The 21,359-nt window shown below is 29.9% G+C and overlaps 1 long non-coding RNA gene across 2 annotated transcripts; it reads right to left on the bottom strand.

The window, feature by feature from the left end:
* Window positions 1-450: 450 nt before the first annotated feature.
* LOC145332686 (uncharacterized) lies at window positions 451-21,158 on the bottom strand. 2 transcript variants are annotated; one of them, XR_013884264.1, is made up of 5 exons: window positions 21,091-21,158; window positions 2,900-2,973; window positions 2,190-2,251; window positions 909-1,030; window positions 451-547 (listed from the first exon to the last, which is right to left on the bottom strand). It is a non-coding gene; the product is annotated as an uncharacterized LOC145332686 (long non-coding RNA). The 2 variants fall into 2 exon arrangements; XR_013884263.1 differs by lacking the exon at window positions 21,091-21,158 and adding an exon at window positions 7,773-7,988.
* Window positions 21,159-21,359: the final 201 nt, after the last annotated feature.

Genomic DNA, 21,359 nt, shown 5'->3' on the forward strand with positions numbered 1-21,359 from the left:
GATATATTTTCAAAAAAAAATAAAGTTTCAAAATTGTTGGTGGAGTAGGGAGGGGGAGGGGGGTGGGAGAGGGAGAGGGGGGATAGGGAGAGGGAGAAGGGGGATAGGGAGGGGGAGAGGGAGATGGGGGAATAGGGAGGGGGAGAGGATGTTCTAATGTCTCTTTTTGAGGGAATAAGCCAAAATTATTTTTCTAAATTGTTTTTATTTTTGCATGTCATGGTTCATTATTACAGCAATTTTGCAATTATGATTATCTATCTATCTTTGTTTGGCTGCGTAATGGATGCACAACCCAATCATGATAAACAAAATTGCCCGTTCTGTAGATTAAAATCTATTAATTGAAAAGTACATCAGTCCATCAGTTAGTATTTATGACTATTTGTAATTAGGTGTTTTTATATATTCTATCCGTCTATCTATCCATCTTTCTATCAAACTGCATACCTGTGTGTTGTAACTGAAACCGAGGTTTAGAGACACTACCTTCCTTCTTCTCAGTGTCTCAACAATTCGTTTAAACCAAGAACTACACTTGCTAATACTGAAAAAGAAAGAAAAATTAAAGCAATGGACGAGAACTGGTGTGTTCAACTTCTGAACAAATTTATTTTTAATTCAAAAATATCTAACTATCTAATAAAATAAAGTAAGTAGTTGTTTTTTTGTCTGAAGCTAAAATCTAGGAAACTATTAGTCCGAGTTTACTGTACTTTTTTGGAAAGCTTTATAGTGGTTCTAGGCTATCTTTATCCTATCTATTTAATTTAACGATCTATCTGTCCACCTGTCTATCTGCCTTTTTAAATATTCTATTATCATTATCTATTATTATTCTTTTTCAGTCACTTCCGTCACTTTGTCTGTATGTATGTCTGTCCTTCTGTCTGTAAAGCTGTTTATACCTGTAATATATGATATGCTGCTGCTACTGGCTGCTGAATAATCCTGATGGTTAATGTTTCTACCAACTCTGCCATAATTTCTTGCCTCCTGATCCTCCTCCTTGCAATGCCGATAATTTCTTCTAAAAATTTTGCCAATGATTACCATAAAGTTTAATAATTTTTTGTAATAAATAAATTCTGAAGCTTTTTATATTGCCTATAAAAAATGACACCATACTGGCCTACTATTGGTCAAATAAAATATTTACTGGCCTGCGATTGGTCAATTAAAATTTATACTAACCTGCCATTAGTCTCTTTATTGGCCTATCACTGGTAATTTGTATGGCATCATTTTTTTATAGGCACTATAATTTTTTTGTTTACTTTTAATTATTAAAGTTTTTTTTTATATTTTAAATAATCAAACTTAAGTTCTTGCTTTGAATGACGGTTTTAAATGCAGACAGGCGGACATACCCTAGTTCACAAAAAACATTATCTAACTTTAGCATCATATTTACTAAAATATGTATTTTGTAATCTATTTTCCAATATATTACTTTTTCAATAATATGACAGTTTTAAAGGAAAAAAAGATCCCCTTGATTAAAAAGTATCGGTTTTTAGAGTTTATAAGAACGAGTTAAACAGAAATAAATCAATATCCCTAATTCGCTCTAATATTTATAAATATTAATTTCAGAAAAAAACATAGTCCAAAGAACTAGTTTTAATGCAATATGTTTTTAAAATTAAGTCTTTTTTTACCATTCATTAGTCGTTTTTCAACTTACTCCTTATTTTCTTAATTAAATTTTCTATTATCTTTTTTTTATTTTCTAACTTTTCTCTATTTCAATATTACTATTTTCCTATTCTTATATAATCTATAATTTAAATTTCTATAACTCTCCCTTTATAAATAACTTTCTCTAGATAATCTTACTTTGTTTTTAGACTCTTTCTCTTTTCTTTCCCAAAATAACTTTTATCACTTTTTTTTTCACAATAACATACATGTATAACTTTCTTCTATTTGTTATAAAAAAATTTTCTCTTTCTATCTTTCACTTTCCTTTTTTCAAATTGGTTTTTTAAAATCTCCTTTTCTTTCTCTTTCTTCAAGTTTCTTAGTTTTTTTCCATTATCTTTTTTACCATTAACTGTCTAAAAGTCGGACAAAACAATTTGAAGAGTAGCTCTCCATAAAAAAAACTGCTAAAATGCAGCCACTACCTTTAAATGTTTAAATATGTCCTGTGTTTTTTTTTAAATTTAAAGAAAAGAATATCTAACCTGGCATAATCTGAGTTACATTTGTAATAGTCATGCACATTATGGCCAGGGGAGCTCTCAACCTAGGGGATAGACAGGATATCAATTAGCTATCTTATTAGCTATCTATCTATTTGTAAGTCATCTTAATTTCTACCCATTTTCCTATCCTTCTAACAACAAATTGCCCTTCAATCCATCTACCTATCAATCTATAAAACTGGCTAACTTTCTTTCTACCTATTAATCTATCTAAATCTATCCACAAAAAAGCAAAATGACTTTTCTTTTCGCTAAAACCATTAAGCTAACTTTCTATTCTCCCCATCTGTGACGAATTTCTTATCTAACTTTTTTGTTATATCATGAACTTTTTTAAGCCAGGCGTTGTTATATAAACTATCTATGTATATGAGTTAAAAAGATTATTTCTTTATATGTTTCTCAGTTCTTTCTACTTTCTATCTATCTATCTATCTATCTATCTATCTATCTGTTTGTCTTTATGTCCTTATGTCTTTATGACTGTATGTCTGTATATCTGTCTGTCTGTCTGTCTGTCTCTTTGTCTGTTTGTCTATTTGTCTGTCTGTCTGTCTGTCTGTCTGTCTGTCTGTCTGTCTGTCTGTCTGTCTGTCTGTCTGTCTGTCTGTCTGTCTGTCTGTCTGTCTGTCTGCCTGTCTGTCTGTCTGTCTGTCTGTCTGTCTATTCATCTATCTATCTATCTATACCTGGATTATGGCGAGTAGTAGAACAAAACCAACACTGAAAAAAGTAATCCTCATCTTGAGCCTCACGTGGTTACCTAAAACAAGATAGAGACATCAATTTTCTATCTTCAGCGCAGTCAAATTTACAGGAGATTGTCAGATTAATAAACCTTTCCTTCAAAATAACAAAGGCACTATTTCTTCGATTGTCCTCTTATTTTAAGATAAATTTTAAACCCTTTTCTTAAAAAGCTAAATAGCCCGTTTTATGTATTGTAAGCTTTTTGGAAGAATTTTAAAATACACGTAAATTGGTGGCTGTAAAGTTGTGAAGCCGTAAAAAGTCCTAAATGCCAGAAAAAGGAATAAAGATTACGAAAAAGATATAAAGAGGAAATTGTATAATACTAATTTTCATAATCAAATATTAAGCTGATATTTGTATGTCGGTAATTGTTTTACAGAATCTCATTCCCTTCCTATCATAATATGTCTTGCATGATAAGTTGAAAGGGTTGTTAAAAGCGAAGCTTTTCTAAAATCCGCTCCAGTTCGTCCGTCCGTAACGGTTAACTCTTTTAGTTTTTATCGATTTAAAACTTTACATAATGATTCCTATGACAGTTAGTTACTATTTAGGCAGCGCAGCAACTCTATAATCGTTACTAACAAGTCTTGAAAGTATGTCCTTTCACTGCACCCGCAATTTGGCAACAAATTTATTGGTCCTGATACTCTACAAGGGTTATTAGTCGTTGTCCTTTTAGCTTCGCTTTTATAGATGTTGTCACCCTTGTTTATTAGATGTATCCAAGAATGAAGAAATAATAAAGTTTAAATAACTATTTTTAAGTGTAAATATTTTAAAATCTTCTATTCTATTTTAATATTTGAATTGAAATGTCTTACAGATGTTTTATAGAAATTGTAAAATTATTTGTTATATTTTACTATATTTTTACTGTAATTTTACTGTTTTGCTGTAATTAATAGGATTTCATGTAGATGTAAAATGATCCATAGATTTTAGATATGGAATCGTTTTTTTGTAGACCACTTATTTTGATAAAATCGATTTTGTTGAAGCCCAGTTAATCAACTTTGGAAGCTTGTCACGAATGGGTCAAAATAAAATCACAAAAGTTAGGACATGTTCTATCAAACCGTTGTATTATTTAAACTTGTATACAATATCCTTAATTATAAAGCAGATGTGTAACTACAAAAATAGTAAAAAAATGTATCATAAAAATTGACATGTGTGTATTTTTTGTCTTCCATTGTTTGTAAATGATTTATACGCATTTTTAATATATGAATGAATAAGTGAAACATGCTTGTTTACAGTATTTTATTTCTATAGAAACACGCACTTTTTTAATAGCACAGCTACTTTACATATAACTATGGATTTTTTTGTGTTTAGTAAGTGAGCTTCGTCTGCTTTGAGAAAAACTTTTTAGCGGCATACTATGCGCTTGAGCCCAATATTATTAAAATTAGCTAAAATAAGAAAAGTTCAAAAGTTTTTAATACTATGTTATAAAACATTGTTCCATTCCAATATCCCTCCTTGAACTTGTTAACATTTATCAACATAATCAAAGATATATGACTAAAAATGCCTTAAGAGATAATTTTTTTTTTTATAAAACTCAGCAAGATGCCCAAATGTATAGGTCCATATGTTAAATTTTGAGATCAAAGTTTCATACATGGAAAAATCCAGATACACAGGCCCAAAAAGTCATTAAAAGTTTTGGGGGGTTTGCTTGAGGCGTTGGGGGTGGACTCTGGATAACTTTTGGTGACCTTTTGTAATGCGCTCAGTACTTGTAGCTTGTACTTTAAAGTGGTTTGATAGACAGATAATTATTGGATATTAAAGTGGCCAAATAGAGAAAAAAACAGATTGCTTGTTCGATAGATGGACAAACAAGAGTTTATCTTTCTATTTATTAATAGATTGATTGATAATTGGATTTATTATTGATAGATAGATGGATAACTAGATAGATAACTGAAAATATAGTAAGACATTGATAGATAGAAAAAAAAGATGAAAACACAAAAATTTGAGGAAATTGCCAAAAATTCAGGAGGTCTTTGGATGTTTTAGATGTCAAAAATTGATGTATAGATCCCCGTGAAATTGTGATAGGTAGATAGATAACTGATTTTAAAGTACGGCAAGAAGAAAAGTTACAATATACATAAATCTGCCTAAAACTAGCTTTATCTAGCCACAAGTGTTATCGATTATCATATCTTAGTTATTCTAACATTTTTTAAAGGAAACATGCAGGTTCTGGATTTCAGCTCTATTAGTAGCGCAGCTACTCTGTAACTACGAGCTGTCTGTACGTCGCAACGTTATAAAGTTTATGACGTATTTGAAAGTTTAAATATTGATTTTTGAGATATATAGAGAGCTATCTTAGAGCATGTCATTTTAAGTGATTTATTAACTACAAAAATGTAAAAATCTAAATTTTATCAAACAATTTAAAAACATTATTTTCCTTTACAAATATTTCTATAATTTATAACTATATACATCTCTAATGATGATAAACAAAATCCACCCTGTATGTTATTTTTAAAATTAATCAAAATAAATAAAAGTTCTCAAAGTGTTTATAGAAAGATTGGTACCAGTTTCATGTCCCCTCCCGCCCTGGTTGTTATACATAACAAAGTTGTTGCTGTTAGCGTTATTTTTCTGCAATAACAATTGTTATCCATACATTCAGTATGTGATTCTCATGGTTATTCATTATTAAGTATAACTATAACATTGCATTTTTAGTTACCCTGCTAATGTATTGATATACTCTTAAATTTCTAGACTCTTGTAATGTGTAAGTTATTGCTGTTAGCGTTATTATTTAGCAATAACAAGTGTATTAAACATTACATAGATGTTATCCACTATTAGTAGGGAAGGTACTATATAAAATGTATGTTCGTCTGTATGTTTTTTGGAGAAATCAGATTTATTAATTGCTGTTTCAGATGGCTGAAGTAGATGTGAAGATCAATAATCTTTTAATCTATAAGTCACTTGTTTATCGCTTCTTATGTATGTTGTCATCCTTGTTTACTTATTATAATTATTTGTATTATTTGATGTGTGTTTAAGCAGTATTATCTAGATTATCTGTTACAATAGCCCATATGTTAATGGATATATTATTACTTGGATCTTACACCAGATTATCATGTGGTTTAATATAGTGAAACTTGTAACTGGATAAAATAACGATAACACCATACATCCTCTTATCCCACCCCCTTCCATTCTACTGGATGCACGAACTCACCAATAAATGATGTACATGTTTGTAATCTTAATTGACGAAATTTTTCCCAGGTTATAATATCCACGTATATTCTATATCCATTCATTGTATTGTTGTTAACATTTTATGGATTTCTGGGAAAATCGACGATTGATGGCATAATCTAAAAAAATTTTATTATACCTGCCATAAACGTCAAAGGTGGAGGGTAAAGGGGTGTTTACCCCCATCAAACTTTAAAACCCGTTATTTTAGCCTCCTCAAAAAAAGCTTGGGCTTCCTTGTCTGCCTTATATAATTCAATGTATTAATTAGATGTGTGTTTCTATAGATTCACATGTGTCTTAAGATCTTACACACAGAATGCCGATTGCAAAGCTTTGTTTCAATCCTAAGGCAGGTTTTGGGCTATTATACATATAAAAATAAATCAACAAATCAAAAATTTAATTGAACTACATCAAAAATTGAATTTTTAAGACAACTCCTTTGGAATTCTAACTTGACTTATTAAATTGTCAACATACCAAAATATACTTAAGTATAAAGGAAAATGTACATATAAAGAATACCAAAGGGTGTAGTCTTTTTCAGCTTTTCCCTCAATTTTCTCTTTTTGTATTTTGTTTAATACTTTTATTTTCCAAAAATGTACAAAAATATGTATAATATTTTTTCTCGTATTCATTCGAATCCGGTGGATAGGAACCGGTTCTCATCCATACGAAAAAACTATGTCTAGCATTGTATTATATCCAGCTTTCTACGAATATAAAAATGTACAATCAAAAGATTAAAACTAGTTTTTTTAGCCGGTGCCTTCGGCACCACGGGGCTAAAAAAACTTATGAGAGATAGCATGAGAGATATTTAGATAGATAGACACATAAAAAGATAATTGTTAAATTATGAGAAAACCACACAATCATAATTCTTTATATGCAATTCTATTATTTTTTTCAGCAAATGACTCGTAAATAATTTTATTTCAGAACAAGGACAATTTTTTCCACAGCTAGCGCAGCAATAACATGGTAACTGTCATTTTTATATTTTTGTTGATAGATAATGTCCATAAATCGCAAAATATGGAGTTTTCTTATTTAAGGTTGAATTTTAGTTTAGTCTTTTAAAATCACTTAATAATCAAGGAAGTTTTTTTGCTTAGACTTAAGGACCGTTAGACTAACGGTCAACCCTTAATTATACAATAACTTGTCGAAATAAAAAAATATTAAAACCCTTCTCTTAAATTTATTCTGCTTAATTTCGAAAAAAAACAGGCAAAAACCATATTTTGAAGCATTGTCCCCAAAAAAGGGCGAAAACGGCCATTATTGATAAAAAGCCGTTAGAAATATGAGGCTAGGTCCTTTGAACCATTTTGGTTTATTTATTTCAATAATTAAATTAAAAGTTACATAATAATTTAACCTATTTTTGAACGTTATTATTACTTAATAATATCAAACAAACAAACAATCTCTTTTTATATGTATACGCAGTTATTATCGATTATAACCTTTCAAATAACCATATTTTTATAATAATTTCAGAACGTTTTGGTCATATAATATCTAAAAAACACTCACTTTGTTATAACTAAAAAGATGTAAAAATGTTCAGTTTTTTCGTTGTTTTTTTCTTCAGTTTTTATTTAAACTGAGAAATGATCACATATATGATTTGATGGCTGTAGTTTGAAATGCAGGTAAGAGTAAACTAAATGAAAATTAAGCCGAGTTATTATATACACACTCGAGCTCACACACACGCACACACCCGACAGACACGCACGCCAAACGGACAAACGGACAGACATGCACGCACAAAGCCAACTATTATATATACCATACCTTAATTTCGGTAGCCTTGTGTTTTAGCAAAAAATGTTATTTAGCTAGAATATAGAAATACTAGCGGAAGCGGCCCTAGCATCTAGGGACTCTCTAATTTATTGGAAGGGATAGAGAAGAGAAGAAAAATAGCCTTAAACCATCATAAAACTAATATTAAAATAGCTTACATCTACCTCGAGACCTATATAAAGCTTCCCTGGAATAGAGAACTCTATTTGTTCTGTGATTATTGAAATCCTAAGCTACAGTAAAAAACCTTATTACTTAGGGGGCACAATTTTCTAACACTTCTTTCTCATTTAGTTAGTCTTTAAAAAGGATTCAAAATGCATAGACATATATCTTTTTAACTCTTATTTTATACATCTTAATTGGAACTGATGATCTAATTTTATAGAGAAACATATGTATTCCGCAAATAAATAGTTAAAAAAATTAAATGTGTTTATACATATAATAATACTTTATATAATAGGATAGATAACAAGGACAATATTGTAGAATACCAGCGGAGCATTTTACACATATATTCAACAGAAACATACATCGAAATTATGTTATTTTTAAAAAAGTTGTAGGGCCTTATGCTTAATTCAACATTACAACTAGAACAATAAATTTGATGTTAATCTAATAATGATCAATAGGAAATAACTGGTCAGGAATAACACATTACACATCCATAATGATGATAAACAAATTTCCCCTTCTGTAGATGAAAATTTTTGGTTGTAAAAGTTTGGACGCTACTAGTTTAAGCCAATCAATCAAGATGTACTAGAAGTCCCAAAAATATTCAATGAATAAGCCAGCATGATTTTAAAACTTTGGGAACCAGTACATTTTACAATTCAAGGTCTACTATCTTCCTGACAATAGTTTACTTTGCGATTTGAGGATAAATCATTTTTTTTGCTGATTTTAAGTAAAATATTTGGATCATTTTTTTAAACTCCTACCTTTACATTTTTAAGAGAGGTGTGTGTGTGTGTGTGTGTGAGGGGAAAGGGAAGTGATAGTATGTGTGTGTGTGTGCGTGTGTGTGCAGGGCGCTTGGGGAAAATCGGTACACAGATATACACTATACACAGATAGACAGATAGATAGTCAGGCAGATAGTAGATAGATAGATAGATTGTTAGGCAGATAGATAGATACAATCAGGCAGTCGCACAGTTTTTGAAAGTGTAGTACGCATAAGTAAAGTGGGGGGAGCTAGGGCGTTTTTAGTGTTTGGGGGATTGGTTTACCGCCCCCCCCCTTCCCTCACACCCACAGATAAAGCAGCTATTGTAAAATGAAAGGGATGGGGGGGGGGGGGAGTATAACCAGGAAAGGTATACTATAATACACATAAAGATTAAGAATGAGAGAGAGAGAGAGAAAGATAATATTGTACCACGTAGTAAACGTAGTAAATATTTATAAAGAATAATTATTAAGAAAAGTCCGTAAATATCTAACTAAAACTCTAAAACTTCGGATGATTTTAGTTAATTTTCTCTAACCCCTCCTCCTTTCAATAGAGAGAACTAGGGGCGCATTAGACTTAACATTGTAAGTAACCCTAAAAATGGTCCTAGGACAAACGCAGGAGTCCCAAACGTAGGAGTGGACAAACGCAGGACTGGACAATTAACCTAACCCAACCTATTTTAGACCAACTTAAAGGTTTTTTAAATTCCTAACCCCTGCGGCGTGCGGGGGGGCTTATTTGTACATTCATGTCTTAACCTAACCTAATCTGTATAGAAATAAATAATTAAATTAATATTTTAACACTCCTGTGTTTGTCCACTCCGATGTTTGGGACTCCTGCGTTTGTCCTGGAACCAAAAAAGTCTGATTAAAACAAAGACGATAACGTATAAAAATATATTATTTTGTAGAAGAATACAAAAAGAAATTTGAGACTTTGATCTAAAATATCTTATCCTTAAATTTCAAATCCAAAAAAGTCACCATAACAAACTGTTTGTTGAATTCATGTAAATAAAAATTAACCAATGATGATCAATTGAGAAAAAGACCATTTTAAAACACCAAAACAATGATTATTTTTGTAAAAAAGATTCTTTAAATTTCAGAACAGTGCAGTGTATTAATGGGTTATTAAGATAAGATTTTCTCGTATTCATTCGAATCAGGTGGATAGGAACCGGTTTTCATCCATACGAAAAAACTATGTCTAGCATCTTATTATATCCAGCTTTCTACGAATATAAAAATGTACAATCATAAGATTAAAACCAGTTTTTTTATCCCGTGCCTTCGGCACCTCGGGTCTAAAAGAACTGGTTTTAATCTTATAATTGTACATTCTATATCCGCGGAAAGCCGTTTATAATACCATGCAAGAAATAACTATTATATTTCTTTAAGTAATTCGAATAATATAGTAAAAAAACTTTACACTACGACTGTAAATTGGAAAAATATTTGATATCTGTATATTAAAGAATTATTAGGTAATATTTGTTTCAAATAAAATATTATTGATTTAATGAACATTATTAAAACATTTTTATATGAAATTTTAAAATGTTATGATTTAAGTTCACTGTAATGGAAAATTAATTGTCCTATTAGTGTGGCTATTGACACTAATTAACATATTTTTAGAGCTGGGGAAAGTGTTTCTTTTTTTAAATCGGTGTTTTCTCTGAAAGTCCCTATCAATCACTGATATACCCCCCCCCCCTTATTTTTAAAATAAATTGAATATAAAAGGGGGATATTTTATTGTTTCTGTGCCTAAATCTGGGGGGGGGGGGGGTGGGCTATACCTATAGTATGATTATCGGGGTCTGAAATAAAAGCAGAGAAAATCAAAAAATTGAAGAAATGGATTAAAGCTTGATAAATTTTCAACGTTGAACAAATTAAGTGGGGAAAAATATTCTTTCGAACTCATTTAACATTAAAGAAATATATAATTCTCGTTCATATTCGAACTAAAAAAAACAAAGTTTTGAGTTACAGCAAAAATGAACATTTCATTGTATAAGTATACTTTAATCTTAAATGCATAGCAACACAAAATTATAACTTTCAAATAGGATCTGAATTTTAACAAGTAAGATTTCATTCCAAGAACAAAGAATATATTTTAGTTACTTAGGTCTTCAAACCTTTCCTTAAATGCTTTTTACATCCCTTTTCTATCACTGTTTCAATGCATTTAATTCACATTTAGATTCAAAGACAGACGGACAAAAGAATGTATAGATTAGATGCGCATATGTTTTCACTAAAAAATTCAGCTGTCTATCCTTAATAGCAGCCGAGAAAATCACATTTTCCCCATAGTATTGCTGCCTGCTTGTCGGAAGGACAGATAAAGTGAGATACAGAGTTGCTTCGCAACAAAAATGATAAGTTAAAGCATAGTAAGATTCTGCAGTCATCACTGAATCTTTACAAAAAACAGCCGTCTATTTTGAATAGCTGATGAAAAAATTACATTACCCCCCATAGTATTATTGACTACCGGACTGGCTGTGAAGAACTGACTGATTGACGGACAATTATAGAGTAGCTTTGCTACTAAAAATGATACTAAAATTTATAGGTTAGATAAGATCTACAAAAAAAAACATTCAAAAAGAGGAAAACAATACAAAGTGGGATTAAGAAATTAATACAGATAATATATGGGATAAGACAATGGACAATAAATTAGCAAATTATCCTGAATTACGATGAACAAAATTACCAGACTTATTTTACCTGTAAACATCTTAAAGTAATGTAAATCAATCCAAATCACTGTTTAAAAATCCTTTTTCTCTTTCTTAAGAAACAATGCGACATTAAAAAAACGTTAGGGATGTTTTAACTAAGATTTGCGGAGTACCTTTACATTATGAAATAACATTATCAAAACACCAAAATCGCAGCAAAAATGATCCTTCTCCTTTGCTTGAAACTTTTCTAATTAATTTTGTTTAAGGCGGCTTCGACTTTAGTTAATAGATGGAGAAATCAGGGATAAGGGATAGGAAACCTGGCCATTAATTAGGTCCCGGCCTAGATTCTAAAGGGATATTGCAACTATTACAAATTACTATCAAACTGGCGGACGCTCCCAAGTAGCTATAGCTCTAAACCAATAAGAATCGGCCTGTTTTTAACAACCAATCACCAATTGGCGAAAATTTTAGAAGCAGACAATTCTGGGAAAAATAATAATTTCGTCTGCTAATAAAAAATAAATATAAATGGTGTTAGATCACATTAGCTTAATTATTAAATCTGCTTAGAGTTAAACATTAAAAAAGGGCCATATAGAAAAAACAAAAATAACGGGATTATTTTTTGGAAAGGAGGTAGCTACGAATTTTCATTTGGTAGTTTATAAATTAGATGTTGTATTTTGAATTTTAAAAATTTAATACGGAATTGATACAACACTTTAACCCTAATATATGTACAATACACAATACAACACAGTACAAATATATCACTACATAATATCACTACAAAGAATACTTGATAGAATGTTACCCAAGTGCATATTAATTTATTTATTTTGAATTTTAATTAGCAATGAAATTTTCAAATAAAATTTTTACTCATTAATAAAAATGCAAATAATACAAACTAAAATCTGTCTGAGGGAAACCCAACGATAGCTTTCTGACAGTTCAAATTACCAAAGTAAAAGATAAAAAAAATTTGGGAGAGAAAAAACTTCATTTTAACAAAAGCCATTAATATATAGGTTTATAAAAAGTAATGTTTTTTACTTTAAACTAGCTACCTGAATTTGATTCTATACTTTATCTACACACACACACACAGCTTTTTTATTAGCGTTTTATACGAAGCACTGCGCCATCCCAAAACTGGTTTATTAGGCTAGAAATAGGCCTAGGCTTAAAATAGGCCTGAAATAATATTTTCCTACGTTTCCCATCCCTTATCCCTGGGAGAAATGGGCAGAAAAATATACTAATATCATCGTAAGCCTTAAATTTAAAAGTAAAATGACATAAAAACATTTCAGAGCCTACATGAAGTTTCTCTAGAATAAAGAACTAAATTGGTTCAATGGTTAGCGAGATCTTTATGGACAAACAAGAAGTGGAAGTCATTGGACACTATTTTGACTAAAGCCTCAAATTTTGTGCATTTTCATTTCTCTGCCAAATATTTTGTGAACTAATTTTCTTCAAAATTCATTCCCATATAAACAACCCCTTAAATAGTGGATGTAAATATTCATTCCCATATAAACAACCCCTTAAATAGTGGATGTAAATATTCATTCCCATATAAACAACCCCTTAAATAGTGGATGTAAATATTCATTCCCATATAAACAACCCCTTAAATAGTGGATGTAAATATTCATTCCCATATAAACAACCCCTTAAATAGTGGATGTAAATATTCATTCCCATATAAACAACCCCTTAAATAGTGGATGTAAATATTCATTCCCATATAAACAACCCCTTAAATAGTGGATGTAAATATTCATTCCCATATAAACAACCCCTTAAATAGTGGATGTAAATATTCATTCCCATATAAACAACCCCTTAAATAGTGGATGTAAATATTCATTCCCAAATTAAACAACCCCTTAAATAGTGGATGTAAATATTCATTCCCATATAAACAACCCCTTAAATAGTGGATGTAAATATTCATTCCCATATAAACAACCCCTTAAATAGTGGATGTAAATATTCATTCCCATATAAACAACCCCTTAAATAGTGGATGTAAATATTCATTCCCATATAAACAACCCCTTAAATAGTGGATGTAAATATTCATTCCCATATAAACAACCCCTTAAATAGTGGATGTAAATATTCATTCCCATATAAACAACCCCTTAAATAGTGGATGTAAATATTCATTTATTTCCCTGGTATCTCATTTATATCCCTGGTATGATTTTAGAAGATTTTTAATTTTTTTTGGAAGATTTTATAATTTTTATTAATTACTAAAAGAAAGAAAATATAAGAAAAATGATCATAGCCGGGAAATAAATGAAAATTAAAAACCAAAATTAAACCACATTTTAGCATAAAAAAATGAGTTTTTTGTTTAAATGAGAATGATATTCCTGTCCAGTTTTTTGTTTGGAATAAATATTTCTTACCCTCGTGAATAAATAATGACCTATCGGTCCATCATTTATTCCCTCGGGTAAGAAATATTCATTCCTAAACAAAAAACTGGACAGGAATACCCCATTTTTTTTCGGAGGTAGTCATTTATTTCCCGGAGGTAGTCATTTTTAGAAGATTATTAATTTTTTTTTGGAAGATTTTAGAATTTTTATTATTTATTAAAAGAAACTTGATATCAGGGATATAAATGATCATAGCCGGGAAATAAATGAAAATTAAAAACCAAAATTACACCACATGTTAGCATAAAAAAATGAGTTTTTTGTTTAAATGAGAATGATATTCCTGTGCAGTTTTTTGTTTAGGAATGAATATTTCTTACCCGAGGGAATAAATGATGGACCGCAGGAATACCCCATTCAACTCGCAGATTTTTTTTATAAAAAATTAAATATTTATATTTAAATATTATAAATATATCATAAAATCTACATGTTTATTATTTTAAAAATAATTGTAAATTGATTTTTACATATATATGTACTGATAATTTTTCTTTTTAGAATTTTTCATAGCAATTACAAATTAAATTTTATATTGTGAAGCTATATTTATTAAGCTACTATTTGGAAATTGATGAGTAAATAAAATTCTCTAAACTATCGTATATTTGTATTTATTGTGTAATTATTTTACTTTACTTTTCTTTTCATAGAAATAATAATAAGATATTATTAATTTATGAACAATAGTTGTCCTTTAATAGTTAAAATAATTTAGTTTAAAATCTTATTTCAAATGTGAAAGGTTGCGTGATAACTAAATTTATACATAGACAGGTGAAATTCCCAATTGGTTATTTCAAACAAGTGATTCAGTGTATTATCATTTGGGATATTAATATACATAATTTTATCTTCCATTGTCCTATCCCTTAAGATCCCTGGTAGTTAGGGCGAAAAGGTTTGATAAGAATAATGTCCCAGAGAGAGGGGACAATGGGCTGTTTAATACACTAGTCCACAAAGTTTTATGATAACGTGTTATTAATTGTTGGCTTAACAACTTTAAGGACTTCTACAGAATTCTGATTGGTTGGTTTATTAAGTTGAGTGCTCAGATGTTTCAACTACTAATTTAATCTACATAAGAGGTAATTTTGTGTGTCATCATTGGAGATGTACATAGATTTATCGGCCATTGTCTTATCCCTGTAATGTACCATGTCGCGGAAAATTCCAATGACAGACTAAATAATGGCAAAAGCAACGCTTGACTGGGTACTCACAAATATAGTTTCTATAATTCTCAAAATTCCTTTCTATTTATAATTAACACACAAGGATGACAACATCCATAAAAAGTGAAACACAAAAAATTATGGATGGGTACACGGACAAGGAGATTTACAGAGTTTTTTTTGTAAAAATAAAGAATATGAATTGAATATATATTGGAATTTGGAGAAAACCTTTCTGATATATTTTTTTGATATTTATATTTTCATATATCATGAGGTAGACTAAGGGACAAAGTGAGAGACAGCTTTCTACAGATTGTAAAATAAAAATATAGGATTAATTCCAGTTTTGTTGGAACTCAGGACCTTTCTGATCAGCTAAGCTCAGTTCTTAAGCTGTTTTTAAAATATTATTGAGATCATAGTTGAGAAAAGCGGTTCAGCTGTCTTTCTATTCATCGTTAAACTCTGAGTGGAATCAAGAAACATCCTACTTAAATGCAGGGATCTTTAGGGATAAGACAATGATCAATCGTGTTTTAGGATTCTTTTAGATAAGTAAAATTTATTTATAGTCTCCTAATATGTTTTCCTTTTCTAAATTGAAATAATTCCGAATTTTTTTTTAAAATAGAGTCAAATTTCTGCTTAAAAAGACAATAATTTATCATAGTAGGTATTTTACTTTTAAAAGGATGATTAGAAATTTTGCGAAATTTTGGTTTCTGAGTAAAGTAAAACTACGCAAATTATTTCTAATCATTGAAAGTAATAAATATTCTAATTTTTAAACTTATTTATAAAAGAAAATAGATAGATAAAAATTAAAGGTTGGGTGAAAATTTAAATGTATAAGGCAAATTTCTATAGCAATTTCTTTTGACCCCAAGCAAAATTAAATTGTTTTGCCCTAAATATAACTTAGATACTTAAAATGTTAATAAGAAAGACGACATCTATAAGTAGCGAAGCTCAAATTAGAGACAATTTACTTTTAAAAAAACGTAATGGACAGAATTCCTATGAATATTACTAAAGTTCAACGGAACAAAAACACTAATTGACCTTGCCCATTTATGAAATAAATTTTCACATAAAAAAATCATCCGTCTATCTTGAAAAGGGGCCGAGTAAATCCAATTTCTCCCAAGGCGCTACGCGACAGTCAGACAAAGTAAGTTAAAGAGTATTATCGTAACTACAAAGTAAATGCTTGCTTTCTAATTGAAAGGCTTATGTAATAGCTTAACTATGAGAAATTGTCGTGCTCTGGTGAGCAAAGACCAAAACAAAATAACTCCAACTATCCATTACTAATCAGTTTTAAATCATAGATTTCTATTTTATGCCAAAAAATCTTTCAAAATTAAGACAATCATAGAAGTAAATATTCTCCATAACCCGTCGTTTAACCTTTTTTCTGCTGTCTTACTTTTAAAATCAACAGATTGAAAAATGGTTACGTCATGCTTATGTATAATTGAATGAATTTGAATTCATAAGAAGCGAAGCAAAAAAATCTATGGACGGATGGACAACCATGCAGATCAAGTGAGATACTACAAAGGAGATGTCCAGTTCCGACATACGGACACGTCAGGACAAAATAATCTTTACTGAAAATTTAGCTGTCTATCTTAATTAGCGCCTAGATAAATTGTATTTTCCCATAGCGTTACGGACTGAGTCACTGACTAACGAACTGACGATGGCAGACAAAGTGAATTAGAAACTTTAGATTAGATTTTCAATTATCCAAATTTTAAATGAAAAGGTTTCGTGATTTTTTTCTAGAATATTTTACGACCAAGATGGTTTCTAAAAGTATTACGAGCTCTTTATTACCATATGATTTCAGTTTAAGCTAATCTAATAGCATGCTGTGATACAACTGTAAAAAATATTTAGAACCAACCCTTGTAAAAGAAGGAACCTAGCGAATAGATAACAAAGAAAAGAAGAAAAGGCGCAATAGAATTATTGGCTTAAATATGGAAAAGTATTCTCGAAAAAAAAAATTGAAAAAACCAAAGAAATAAATCCATAATACATATGCCCACTTTACAAATAACTTTTTAAGGTCGATAATTTTTTATAGGCCAACCTAAACAAATAAAACCAACAAATACCTTTATAATATTATTGGTCAACCTAAAGACTCTATAGAGGTCGACCTATGTCTTTTGTGTGAACTAGGCTATAATAACTATTTTAAAGATAATTTAATTTAAACATTGAGAGGAAAAAACATGTCGCCTTAAAAATGTATGACTAAACTCTGTCAATATTTCAATATATGTTATTCCGATATGTTTCTCCTTTACAGTGTAGCTTCTCATAGGTCCTGTGAAGGTTTACAACTATAATGGGAGTGGGTAACACCACCCTCCCATTAGAAATCGCCCCCAGAAAATTGACCTCTTTTATTTTTAAAACTAAAATTAAAAGCTTGGGGGTCGACTTCTCCCCCTCTCAAGTGCTCCTAGAGGCCTTTAGGGGCTTTGACCAATTATATTGAGAATCATATAGTTCTCAAATTATAAATGTCAATATTGTAAAAAAAAACACAAACTCAAAAAATTAACACACTTTCTGCTGTCTCTTTTAATGCCATTTAGTCGACATAAACATGAAAATTGTATGCCGTTGGTTTCATTTTAATGCTATTTAACTTTTTTAGCTTTATTGTTTGTGTCCCATGAATTTTAGAGCTAGAGGGTAGTTTTTCTTTGTCAATCTTATTCTTTGGGCCATGTAAGACAACAACAACATCATAGTGTTGACCTTGACTCCAGTTAGGGGATGTTTTTTAACACAAGCTGAAAATTATTCGTTCTTTTAAAAGATTCAAAATGCAACGACGCATATTGACTCTTATTTTTAACATCTTAATTAGAACTGATGATCTATTTATTAATGAAACATTTGTATTCCATAGGTCCGGGAAGGTTTATAACTATTTTTGTGGGGGGTGGGACACCCCCAACTCCCCAAAAAATAAAGATCCACCCCCCATAAAAATTTTTATTTACTTTAAAAAAAAATCTAAAATAAGAAATTGGGTTATTAAATTTGACTCCCCCCTCCTCAAGTGCCCCTAGAGGCCTCTAGGGGGCGTAGCCGCTAGTTATTATATAAAGTAATAAGATTTATTCCTTGATAAAGCCTATGAAATCTTTAAATTCTGATAAAATATTGAGTATTCCTTTATAGGGAAGCTTAACATAGGTCTCAGGATGGTTTTAATCTATTTTTTTTATATATAAAAATCATAGTCTTTGAAATTTGGAATGGTTTTAGGATATATCTATGTCAACTTAATAACTATTAATAAGAAATACTTGATGCGCAGCCGCTTGTCTATAATAAAAAGAATAACGATGTCTGTTCGTCTGTCTGTCCGAAGTTTAAGAGCTCGGTAACCGCTAAAACCAATACTTTAATATACAGTAACAAGGACAATTGCGAAGTAGCGAAGGAAAAAATTGAGAAAGAGAAAGAAATAGCTTATTAATCATAAAGATTACTAAAGCTTTAAGTATAAATATGGCTATAAAGTCATTACATTTAGAATTCACTATTTTATCTTCTACAATTTTTCACTAATAAAAAAATTATTATTCCTAATACAATAATTATTAATTTCCTTAAATACATACATTTTCTTTTAAAATATAAAGCTCTAACTTATTATTAAAAATGTAAAATAAGTATTCAAAAGATATCATCATAATTAACTGGCCAAAATATTGGAGGTTAAATAGAATTAATTCAATTGCAATTTTCTTTTTTAAGTTGTTAAGCTAAATATTGTATAATAAATTTTCTGTTGTTTTTAAAAGCGAAGCTTTTCTATAATTAGGGTCGGTCCGTCCGTCCGTACATCCGTCCGTCCGTCCGTACGTCCGTCCGAGATAGATAGCTTTTATTCGTTAATTTAGGCATGTTAGAATTGTCCTATCGATTTCAAACTTTGCATGACGATTCCTGTAGTAGTTGGGTACGATTTAGAAAGCGTAGCAACTCTATAATTATTACCAGAATGTCCGTACGTCCATTTTAAACATGTTGATTTTTCTACTTTTTTAACAACAAATTTTCAAGTGTTCTAATTATCCGTTTGATCTGATTTTTGGTATATTGATTCCTGGGACAACAAAGAACAATATTATAAGCGAAGCAACTCTATAATAAAGTCCAAAAATGTAAGTATGTCCATAAACATTATCCTGCTTCAAGCAGTTTTTCAACTTATTTACTTACAATTTTGCTTCGACTCTTATACTTTTAAATTCTGATTATTCAGTTCAGATACTATACAAGTGTTAATGTCCGTTTGTCCTACCGTTTCAGTGCTTCGCTTTTATGGATGTTGTCATCCTTGTTTAAGAATGAAATTTAGGGGTGTGTTTTGGTATGAGTTGATAGCAGGTACTTTATTTTTAAATTATCTATTTGCATTTACATAGCTGTTGTTTTAGGCATCTAGAATGCATTTAGCTATCTATCTATTTTTCTAGGTGTTATCTATCTTTCATAGTTGTTGCTTTGGGCATATATAGAATGCACTTAGGTATCTATCTATCTTGCTAGCTATCTGATGTTTTGGGCATATAGGATACCTAGCTATTACCTACCCTCATAGCTAGATAACTGTAAATTTGGACATATAAAGCTAAACGTAAATCTTTCTAGTAAAAACATAAAATTTTTCTATTTTACTAATAGCCAGTATAGAATAAAATATCCTTTATTTGATTGATATTTATCTCATATCAACTATCCTTTTCTTTTTATATTCATTTAAATCAAAACACCTTTTGTTTAAGATAAAATGCATTTTATAAAGAGGATAATCAATCTTTGTTTCTAATTACATACCTATTGTTTTGAATTTATTGCAGTAAAATTTATCCTTTGCTTTTGATAAAACAATGATGACAACATTCATTAAAGCGAAGCTAATAAAATCAGAAAAAGGTAATTAATTTAAGTGTCTAGAGAAAAAGAATATTGTTTTCGAAGATTTTTGAAAATGGACTTACTTTCATTTTAATATTGTTTATTAATATTCTTTAACTGAAACATTGTATTTAATCGATTTGGGAAACGCCATTTCCAAAATAAACTAACGTGATAGAAAAGCTTTGCTTTGAAGAATTTAACGATTAATTTAATAAAATATGTGTAATTTTTCAAATTATTATTCAACAAATTTGTTAATTTTATTGCTTTGTTAGGCAATGAGTAATAAAATTGTCAATAATTTCTAATGTAAATTTTATATTTTAACACCAACTTGTTAAAGAAATTTATCTTTATTGTTGTGTAAACAGAAGGGCCTTTTAAGCCATAATATAAGGTTTGTATGGCCTTAAAAAGAATAGGAATAACAACATTTTTAAATCTTTCTATTAGATACATTACAGCAAAGAGATAAGTATACTTCATATTTATTTTTGTGGAATTCATTAGATTAGAAAAGGTTTTAAAGCAAAAAAAAACACTTTTAATGTAAAAAAGAAATTAAAAAACAGATGTCTAAAAAACACCAATTTTGAAATCTGTCCATAAAAATAACACATTACATCATACATCACCAAACCACTTTTTCACAAATGAACACATTTTAACACTTTTTATTTTTGCAAAAATTAGACTTTTTGCATATTGAGATAAATGGCAATGGTTATTGTTGCAAAGAAGAGGGGTGCATTACCTCCGCGACTGCTCTTGACTGACTGACTAACTAATCACAACTGAGGAGTAACTTAGTAGTTTGGAGAGTAGTGTAAGCTATTGCAGCTAAGTGCTATTAGGGTGCCTAGTAGTGCCAGGGAGAAAGGAAACCAAAAGTAATCCAAAAGTTTTTAGGTCTTTTATACAAATTCTTTTTAAAATCTAAAATTCAAAATAAAGTAAAATTTTAAAGCACCTGAAGGAAACAGAAAACTAGGATTGCAAGTGACTAAAATACTAAAAATGCAC

The sequence above is a fragment of the Acartia tonsa genome, chromosome 11 (assembly GCF_053477335.1).
Source record: "Acartia tonsa isolate MP-2025a chromosome 11, ASM5347733v1, whole genome shotgun sequence".
In the NCBI taxonomy this organism is placed as follows: domain Eukaryota; kingdom Metazoa; phylum Arthropoda; class Copepoda; order Calanoida; family Acartiidae; genus Acartia; species Acartia tonsa.